The sequence below is a fragment of the Hemitrygon akajei genome, chromosome 11, assembly GCF_048418815.1.
Source record: "Hemitrygon akajei chromosome 11, sHemAka1.3, whole genome shotgun sequence".
In the NCBI taxonomy this organism is placed as follows: Eukaryota; Metazoa; Chordata; class Chondrichthyes; order Myliobatiformes; family Dasyatidae; genus Hemitrygon; species Hemitrygon akajei.
Genome location: NC_133134.1, coordinates 64,862,560 through 64,872,261, shown reverse-complemented (window position 1 = coordinate 64,872,261; position 9,702 = coordinate 64,862,560). Strand labels below are relative to the sequence as shown.

The 9,702-nt window shown below is 39.9% G+C and overlaps 1 long non-coding RNA gene across 1 annotated transcript; it reads left to right on the top strand.

The window, feature by feature from the left end:
* Positions 1 to 55: 55 nt before the first annotated feature.
* On the top strand, positions 56 to 9,490 carry LOC140735116 (uncharacterized). Its single transcript, XR_012100694.1, has 2 exons — positions 56 to 550; positions 9,125 to 9,490. It is a non-coding gene; the product is annotated as an uncharacterized lncRNA (long non-coding RNA).
* Positions 9,491 to 9,702: the final 212 nt, after the last annotated feature.

Below are 9,702 nucleotides of genomic sequence, written 5' to 3'. Positions count from 1 at the left end.
TGTTTAACACATGGGTGTGTTGTTATTGTACAACGGGTCGGTCTGATATATATTCTCTCGTTCGCCTCCCCCCTCCACCTCCATCCACTCTCGTGTCTGTTTTAACCCCACATTCCACGCTTACTGTTTCATGCCAGTTACTCACCGGCAGAGTCGTCCTGTCTACGTCTCACATTATATCTCAAAAAAGGTCCAGTTTCAGTCAAACTCGCCCAGAAATCCAGGGCCGGGCTCGGCCTGAAAGGCGTCTTGTTCTTCGCTGCGCTCCGGCCCTGCGTCAAGCGGAGGTTCTACAGATGATTAAAATGAGCAATGATTGATCTGCGCCGGAACTGAGTCCAGATTTGGGGCTGTTGTGCTTGAATCGTGGCGAACCTGGGCGAGAGATGTAAGCGCTCTATATCAACCGTGCGCTCTCCGTCTGTTGAATGGGAGCGAAATAACGCATCTAACATCAAGTTCCCAACGTCGCTCAGCAGAAACAAATGAGAAACGGACGGAAGTGTGAAACAGAAAGGATAGTGTCTGGAGTGTTTATGAGAAAAAGAAGGTGAGACTAAGTCAAATAATTAGCTTGTTAATAATGTCGCCCCTTACATGAGGTAAGGGAACAAAGAACACGAAATGCGATCACTGTCATACAATCTCTTGCGAGATTAAATTACTTCCCATTGCCAGTACCCGACTGCCCACAATAAATTGGACTGCACCGCGGAAGATTCCTCAGAAAAGGTTGTTCTGTTTAAACAAGTCGCCGATTGACGAAGCTCTGAATTAATAATTCAAAATATTTGAAAAAATTAGGAGTATGCAGCAGTGATATTAACTGGGAAGACAAGGGCGACCAGGTCGATAGGTGGAGTATTATTCAAATCCTCGGTTTATTTGCTAAACCGATTACGATCTTAAATTAAAAGGAGTGCGGCTTGGTTACTATTCGGCTGAGATTGACAGGAAACTGAATGCATAATTGGCCAGACCGCCACCCGCTGCTTTGCATTCCAAGCGTTGCCGGCGCACTCTTCAGACTGAATCACACACTGCCTGAGATTTAAGGCACCCATCGCATTTACCAGTGCGATTGCACATCTTTATCTGCTTCAGAGCGCACACACTCATGTAAATACTCGCCAGCATAAGCACACACCAACGTTGAACATGTAAGCTGTCTTTTGCCGTGCCTATTTTTTTTTCTGCCAATTTCACATAGCTCCCATTGGCAGTCATATCTATTTATTTCCTCCCAAAAGTTAAAATTCCAGCTTTGCTTAACCGACAGATGCTAAATTATTAACATAATCGTTTCAATTCGGCTATCAGCTTAGATGGTTTATTTCATGATGTCATGCTCATCCATAAATTGGTTGACTCGCCTCTTCTTTAAAGGCGCAAATTGTTTGAACTTGTAGCGGTGCTGTAGTTAAAAGGATGTGGGTTACAAAGTGGGCACATAATGGAGTGTTAAACGCTGGGAAAGGTGCTCAAGCCCATGCACTCTGTACTTACACAAATCCAGTACAAGCATGTCTGTCTCACATTGTGAAATTCTGCATGGTGGAAGGGTCATGGATGGCTCTATGAAGAAAGAAAAGAAGGATTTTCATTTGTCCAGCTCTTTACACGACCTTGGTATTTCCTACAACAGCCCAGTGGGTTTAAAGCATACTTGGTGTTACAAAGTGGGAGCTAATATGTGCAAAGCGAGCTCCAGACACAACATCAATTTTGTAGAGGGTTAACATTTGCCAGAAACCACCTGCTCTTGCATAAAGCAGTAGTATGAGACCTTTGATCTATGTCGGTGAGAGTGAAGAGGACCCTTCATTCACCTGAGAACGCACCTCAGTACTGCACAGAAGCGCAAGCCTGGATTTTGACCTTAAGGAACTGGACTGGGATCTGAACTTTGGGCTTTGTGAACTTGAAATAATTTGCAGAAATTATTCTGATTTTCTCCACTCCCCCCCCCCCCCCCGCACCATTTAGCAACACTGCATGGCATTAGGATGGGTCTTGTGAATAATGGGTACATTACAATCAATAATGTTTTAATGGGATGCCATCTGCTGATGCTGTGCTGTGGTAAAAACAGAATATTCATTGTGGTCTTTTATTGCAAAAGTAAACTTAAACAGAGAATAGGCAAGACTCATGGCTACTTTGATAAATGCTAACACGTTACTCGATCTGTTTTGGGCTGCATTTGTATTTTCAAATGCATTGCCAAGTGGATCAGTTCTGGGATGAGATGCTGGTCTTGCCTCAGTTGGCAGGATGGGGAAAAGAGAGTTTCATAGATGTTTTTACACTTCATATTATACAAAGTTTACATAATTAGACATCTCAATGATAATTTTTGCTGGCTAAAAATAACCTTGGAGTCAATTTTTAATTTTAACATATGTCCCTTGATACCAAATGACTTTATTATAACAAAGGTAAAGGAAACAAGATTCATAATCAGAGCAGTTTATATTAAATTCCTTCCTGTTCATTTTTAATTTAAATCTTCACTTTGTTAGGAAACATGGAAACTCAAACAAAAAAAAGCAAAAGTTATAAATGTGGTGTAAGATAATTTGACATGATTCTGACAATATAGTGGAAATGAAAATTGTTTGAGAGAAGTAAATTTATTTTGTAATTGCTAACAATAAATACATTTTAAATTAAAAAATTTAAATACCTTTCAATTTAAAATTAAGTTCTATTTTTTCTTCTGTGTCTGTTAAACAATGTGGAGCCATATCACAGTTTAATTCCGGTGACAATGGCATCATTTGATAACAGTAGCAAACTTCCTTCTGCCCTTTTGCCTAAACCACATCATGGGTGTATAAATTGTAGAACAGGAAGTTATCTTTTAAGTACATATAATGTAGCCACTAATAGCTTTTAATGTCTTTTTAACTTTATTTTTAAGGCCAATTCTTTTTAGTTATGTAAGGAATGACTGACAGTTTGGTGTTAGTTGAAGGTGTAGAGCCGGAAATTGTCACCACATATTTCTCAGCTGTATAAATAGAAACTAGAAGCTAACCTATTGAAACAAATTTCACCTAGCAACATTGTTAACAAGACATTCAAGGCTCCATACCACCTGGATATATCATCTGTATATCACACATCTCTTCAACATACACTCCTATCACACAGTTTAATATTTAATCAACTTGCATCAAAATAGCTATTAACACATTGACTGTATCCTCCCCATAAATACAGCATATATCTCACACTGCAGACAGAATAAGATCAAGGTTGCCATTTGTCCTTTCCCTCACTTTTAACCTATATATTCTTTCCTCTGTTCTTAAGCCTTACATCTTTTACGTTGCCCCTTCTCTCTTGTATCTTCCTTATTCCATTCCTTACATATTTTCTCCTCCTATATATATGTTATGCTCACATTAAAACATATTATATTGCAACTCTTTTAATACTTTCTTTCTCAGCTATAACAGAATCAAGTTATCTTTCCTATGTTTATAACCAAAACAGATAAAGCTGGGGGTGTGGGATGGATATTGTTATTGCTGGCAGTACAGCATTGCATTGAGTTGCGCTAGTACCTCACAGTTCCAGAAATCTAGATGAGACTCCGAGCTTTGGTGCTGTCCATGTAGAGTTAGATTTTCTCCTTGGGACTCTATGGGTTTCCCCTGTGTGCTCTACTTTCTTCCCACATCACAAAACTATGTAGATTAATTGGCTGCTCTATATTGCTTTCCACGTGTAGGTAAATTAGAATTTATCAGGAGCTGATGTGTCTGCAGGAAGAATAGATCACAGAGAGTAATTTAGTGGAGAAAGGGATTGTTCTGCCAGATGTCGTAAACTCAAAGGACCAAATGTCCTCATGTATCCTGTGGAAATATATGGACTGCATCTAGATTTGCCCAGACAGTGTAATATCTTGCTTATGGTTACAGCCCATTGGGAATAAAGGTATAAATTAGTAACTTTGTATAAGTTTAGAAAGTGCTGCTAAAAATATAAGCTCTGCCATCAAAATAGGCAAGGGTACTATGGATCACTACCACCTGCATGTTCACCATCTAGTCCCACACAATTCTGTCAAAGGAATATATCACCATTCCTCTTTACCACTGGGTCAAAATATGGGAAGTCCATATCTAATGTGGGATTGTTCATGTCAGAAAGACTGCAGCCTGTTGAGAAGATAGCTCAGCTTTACATACTCAAGGGCAATTAATAATGGGCAATAAATTCTGGCCTTTCTCAGAATATCCCCATTTCAGAGCCATTCGGCTTGGAATTTATTCAGCCTTCCTTGGACCAAGTTAGAAAATATCTTTTCTGGTATAGTTTCAGAAATTACTGCTATATTTTTGGTTCCAGCTATCTCAATATCCAATATGAAAACGGAGTGCTGGAAGTGCATGGCGGGTCAGGCAGCAGAGTCATGCAGCACAGAAAGAGGCCCTATGGCCCTCCATATCTATGCTAGCCATAAGGACTATGCTCACATATCAACACATGGTCCTAAACCTTCTCTGCCTTGGTAATTCAAATATTCATCTAGATCATCCTGATAGTGTTTGCCTTTCCTTCTCCTCTGATAGTGATTTTCAGATTATAAACTCCTTCTGGAGGAAAAGGCTCTTCTTCATATCCCTCTAAAAATTATACTTTCTAATTTAAGAGGGAATTTTTCCTACTATCTATCATATCTCTGCCTCCCCCCACCCCATAATTTTGTATACCTCTATCAACCTTTCCCACTCCAAGAAAAGTAAGTCCAGCCTATCCAACCTCTCCTTACAATGGAAACCCTGCACCCCAGGTGACATCCTGATGAATTTTTGCTGCCCCCTCCCCTGTGCAATTGTATGCTCCCAATAATCTGGCAACCAGAACTGTAAACAGTATTGCAGCTGTGAACTAACCACTGTCTTATAAAGTTGCACTATAAGCTCATCGTTCAAATATTCTGCACCCTAGCAAAAAAAATTGAATATTCCATAAACCCTTTTCAGCACCTCATCTATGTGTGCTGCGATCCATAGTTCCTCAGTTCTTCACTGCTCCTTAGGACACCACTATTCATACCCTCATATGAATAGTGGTGCCTATTCCTACCCTCATTGGTCTCCCAAAGTACATTTATCAAGGTTACATTTCAGTTGCTTTTCTCTGCCTATCTAACCAACTGATCAATGTTTTCCTGTAACCTAAGACTATTTCTCTAATGTTCAATTGTGTCATCTGCAAACTAGCTAATCATTCTTTGTGCATTCATATCTGAATCAATGATGTCAGTATGCATCAAACAGGAAATGTCCTACTAGTCACAGACTTTCAATCACAAAAAAATCTTCCACATCATTCTCTGCCTCATATTACAGAGTCAATGGATCCAATTTGCCACCATAGCTTGCTTCCCACCAGTCTAAATTTTTGAACTAGTTGCCCATATAGGATCTTAGCAAAAGTTTGATTAATGCCCATGTGGGCTACATCAACTCCACTGTCCTCATCAATATATTTTGATACCTCTTTCAATCAAATTGGTCAGGTAAGATTTCCTCCTTACCATAGCCATGCTGATTATCTTTGAATATTGCCTGCCTTTCCAAGTATAGATTAATCCTATCCCTCAGAATTTTTTCCCACTAAATTCCCTAGACTCACTTATCATAATCTGCATAATCTCTGCTGTGCCTCTTGAGTAAAGGTACTTTTGCTCATCTCTAGTTACCTGCCACCTCTCCTATGGCCAGAAAATAAGTAAAGATTGCTCTAGGGACACCAGTTGACTTCCTAAATGCCTCTATTAACTGTGTGAGAAACACTTCATCAGACTCCGGGATTCATTTATCTTTAAGCCTGATAAGACACATAGTACCTCATGTTTTCATTTAAAACCTCATCTACATCCTCTGCCTCCATTGCTATTTTGGTGTCTAATGTACTAAGATAGTACATTCCCTGGTTACCCTCTTGCCCTTAACATACTTAATCATGCTGTCAGTGATATTTCATTCCCCCTGCTACACTCCTACTATGCTGGAAGGCCTCCTCAGCTTTCAGTTGTTTATTTCTGTCATACGTTTCCCTTTTTGTTTCTTTCTGCAGCCCTCAATATCCTGTGACATCCATGATTCCTTAGACTTGACGTCATATTTTTCACATTTAAGAAAATACATTGGCTCTGAATTCTCATCATTTCACGTTTGAATTACTCCAATTGTGACTGATGTAGACCTATCCGAAAGTGCTTACTCCTGCTACTTCTACTTTTGGTTGGTATGTCTTATGACATTGAAATTGGCCTTTGCCTAAGTCAGGAAGCTCATCTAGTAAGATATCTAGGTAATCTTTTTTCTTGCATAACAACCTTGAAACTTATAGAGTTATGGGCACCGTCTCCAAAATGCTCCTGCACCAGCATGTCAACCACATGCATTACATTTTCTAAGATCTGTTCCTCTTCTTCTGTGACTACTTATATATTCTCCTGAATGCACTTTAAGAATCCTAGAATAAAGAATATTTAATCAAAGAATGTTTAATCAAACCATATATTTACAATATTAATCAAATATTACTGAAATATTAAATACACAACATTCTTCAACACAAAATGCTGGAGGAACTCAGCAGGACAGGCAACATTGATGGGAAAAAGTAGTCAACATTTCAGCCCAAAAAGTTGATTATACTTCTTTCCATAGATGCTGCTTTGTGCATGTTGCTCAGTTTTCCAGCATCTGCAGATTTTCTCCTGTTTGTGGTTACACTACGTTCCTCCCTCCTAAGCTGTAAACTCCAACTCAATATAGAATGCAGCTCAACATCTGAACTCAAATATGTCACAAATTGCTCTCTAATCTTATCTATCTATCCATCTAGCTAGCTATCTATATATATAATGTATACCATATAATTCAACTACTATGTAAACATCCACAGCATAGCAAATTTGAAATTGTCCCATTCAGGTCTAAAGATTTAATCGCTGTGGAGGATTTCTTACTCTTGTAGGATATCGTCTTTCCTGTTGAGGGTGGGGGTGGGGGTTGGGATAGGTGGGGATCACTCTGCTTGGCAGGTGAGACTTGTGGCTGTGAAACAATGTCAGGCTCTGGGACCTCCCCTGTGGTGGTTGTAGGAGTTGACTCTGGGACTGCAGAAAGTGGTTCTGACAGACCTGGACACCTTTCTCATCTAACAAGTGACTCTGCTCTCCTCAACTGATTGATGTGTTGTCTCCAGCTGACATCAGGAGCATTCTCGAGTGTGTGGGAGAAGGGTCCAATGCCGTCCTTAATCTTTCCAAGTAACCACTTTTGATCACCTCTATAGACCTTTGCTAGAACTGCTTATCCAGGGGTGAAACATTGAATCTCCCTGTTTGAGGAGCCCTCAATTTGTCTCAGCTGTTTGCCCTGTATCTTCCTTCTGAGAGTGGGTTTGAAGAGATCCAAGCGTGAGTGCAGGGAATGACCCAGGAACAGCATCGCTGGTGAGTTGTTGGCTGTGAAGTGTGCTGCATTGTGATATATGCAAGGAGGAAATTTGCGAGCTTCTGACTTAATATCGGTGTAGTGTGTTCTGCTGACATTGCTCACAGTGTGTTCTTTAGACTCTGGACAAACCTTTCCACCAAAACATTTGTAGCTGGGAGGTACGGTGCAGATTTAATATGCCTCATTCCATTTGTTTTCAAGAACGACTGAAACTGTTCTGCAGCAAACTGTGATCCATTGTCATTGACTAAGTGTTTTGGAACACCAGTCCATGAGAAGAAGTTTCTCAATATGTTAACAGGACAATCCATCAGCATTTCCTTGATTAGTTGTCCTCTTGAATTTGATCTTGTAATTGTGGCCTCCAAGAAACAGAGCCCATCTCTGCATTCGTGCTGCTGCTGTCAGTGGACCACCCTTCTGGGGTTTGAAAATTGACACCAGTAGTTGATGATCAATTCTGAGGGTAAACTCTCTCCCATACAATTACTGGTCAAAATGTTTTACACCCCAAACCAGACTCAAGGCTTCCCTGTCAATCTGTGCATAATTTTTCTCTGCAGCGGTAAGAGAACATGATGCAAAGGCTATAGGGCGTTCACTTCCATCATTCATAGCATGTGACATGACTACACCTATAACATAAGGTGAGGCATCACAGGCAAGCTTTGCTGGATGTGGTCAATCATAATGTGTGAACACAGTGTTTGATATCACTATTTCCTTTGTCTTTTGGAAAGCCACCTCACACTGTTTTGTCCAATGTGTTTCTTCCATATCTATAGTCATAAGTTTGGCAGGAACCTGTTGTAGTAGTTGACAAATCCTAAGAGGACCACAATTCTGACATGTCATTTGGCATTGGGCTATCCACTACTGCTTGAATTTTCTCAGCAAACTTTGCGTAATCCTTGTGTGTTTATAGTGTAACCACAGGAATTGATGTTTGGTTTAAAGAACTCACATTTTGTCGTGCTGTGCTCTGAGCCCATAATTTTCTAATCTTTTTAACACTATCTTGAGATTTTGGAGAAGTTCCTTGTCATCTGCACTGTTAACAATGATGTCATCCAGTTAACTCTGAATTCCTGGGTAGTTTTGCAGCACCTGATCCATAGCTTTCCACCATACAGCACGTGCACATGCTACTCCAAAAATAATCCTTTAAAGTGTTTTGTGAGTGTTTACAGTGAGAAACACTTTGGACTCTTCTTCCATCTCCATCTGTAGGTAGGTCTCAGCTAAATTCACTTTGCTGAAGTGTTTCCCTCCAGAAAGGTTTGCTAAGATATCCACTATCCTGGGTAGAGAGTATTGATCTACTTTCAGTACTGGGTTGATGGTGACCTTAAAATCACCATAGAGCCTGACAAACCATTCTTCTTGGCTACTGGGATCAGTAACATTACCTTTGAGTCCATTCAACCTTAGCAAGTATTCCTTCAGCCTCCATGTAACCTAGCTCACTGGCTTCTTCATCACAGATGGTATAAGGAACCAGACCAGCTTTGTAATACTTGGGTGTGGCATTTTCATTTAGCACTATTTTACACTTAATATGTTTGAGTTTTTAATGCCACCCTTTAACAATGCTGTGGCATTATCCTGTACCTTTCTTAATTCACTTTCAGTTGACTATTGCAGGGAATGTGGCATGAAAACTGTGGATGGATCTCCAAGCAAATTGTAGTTGTCTCAGCTAATTATGACCCCACAGTTCTGGTTCCAGCTGCTACCATCCGGGAAACAGTACTGCAGCATAAAAGCCAGGACCAACAGGCTCCGGAACAGTTTCTTCCACAAGTGCATCAGAATGATTAACTCACACTGATTTGAGTGTACTCTATATTACATTGACTGTTCTATTTATTATAAATTATTATAAATTTCTATGATTGCACATTGCCCATTTAGACAGAGATGTAATGTAAACATTTTTACTCCTTATGTATGTGAAGGATGTAAGAAATAAAGTCAGTTCAGTTCAATTGAATTTACCACATACAAGCCCAATGTGGCTTGTTGGTTGTTGTTACTCTGTTACAAATATCATTCCTACAGGAGTTATCTTTTCTCCAGTATAAGTTCTTAATTGGATACCGGCAGGCTTCAGTTCAGTATCCTTGAAATGCTGTTCAAAGTCATTTTGTGGAATGACTGTAACAACCGAGCCAGTGTCCATTTTAATCAACTGCTGCCATTTCTGGTG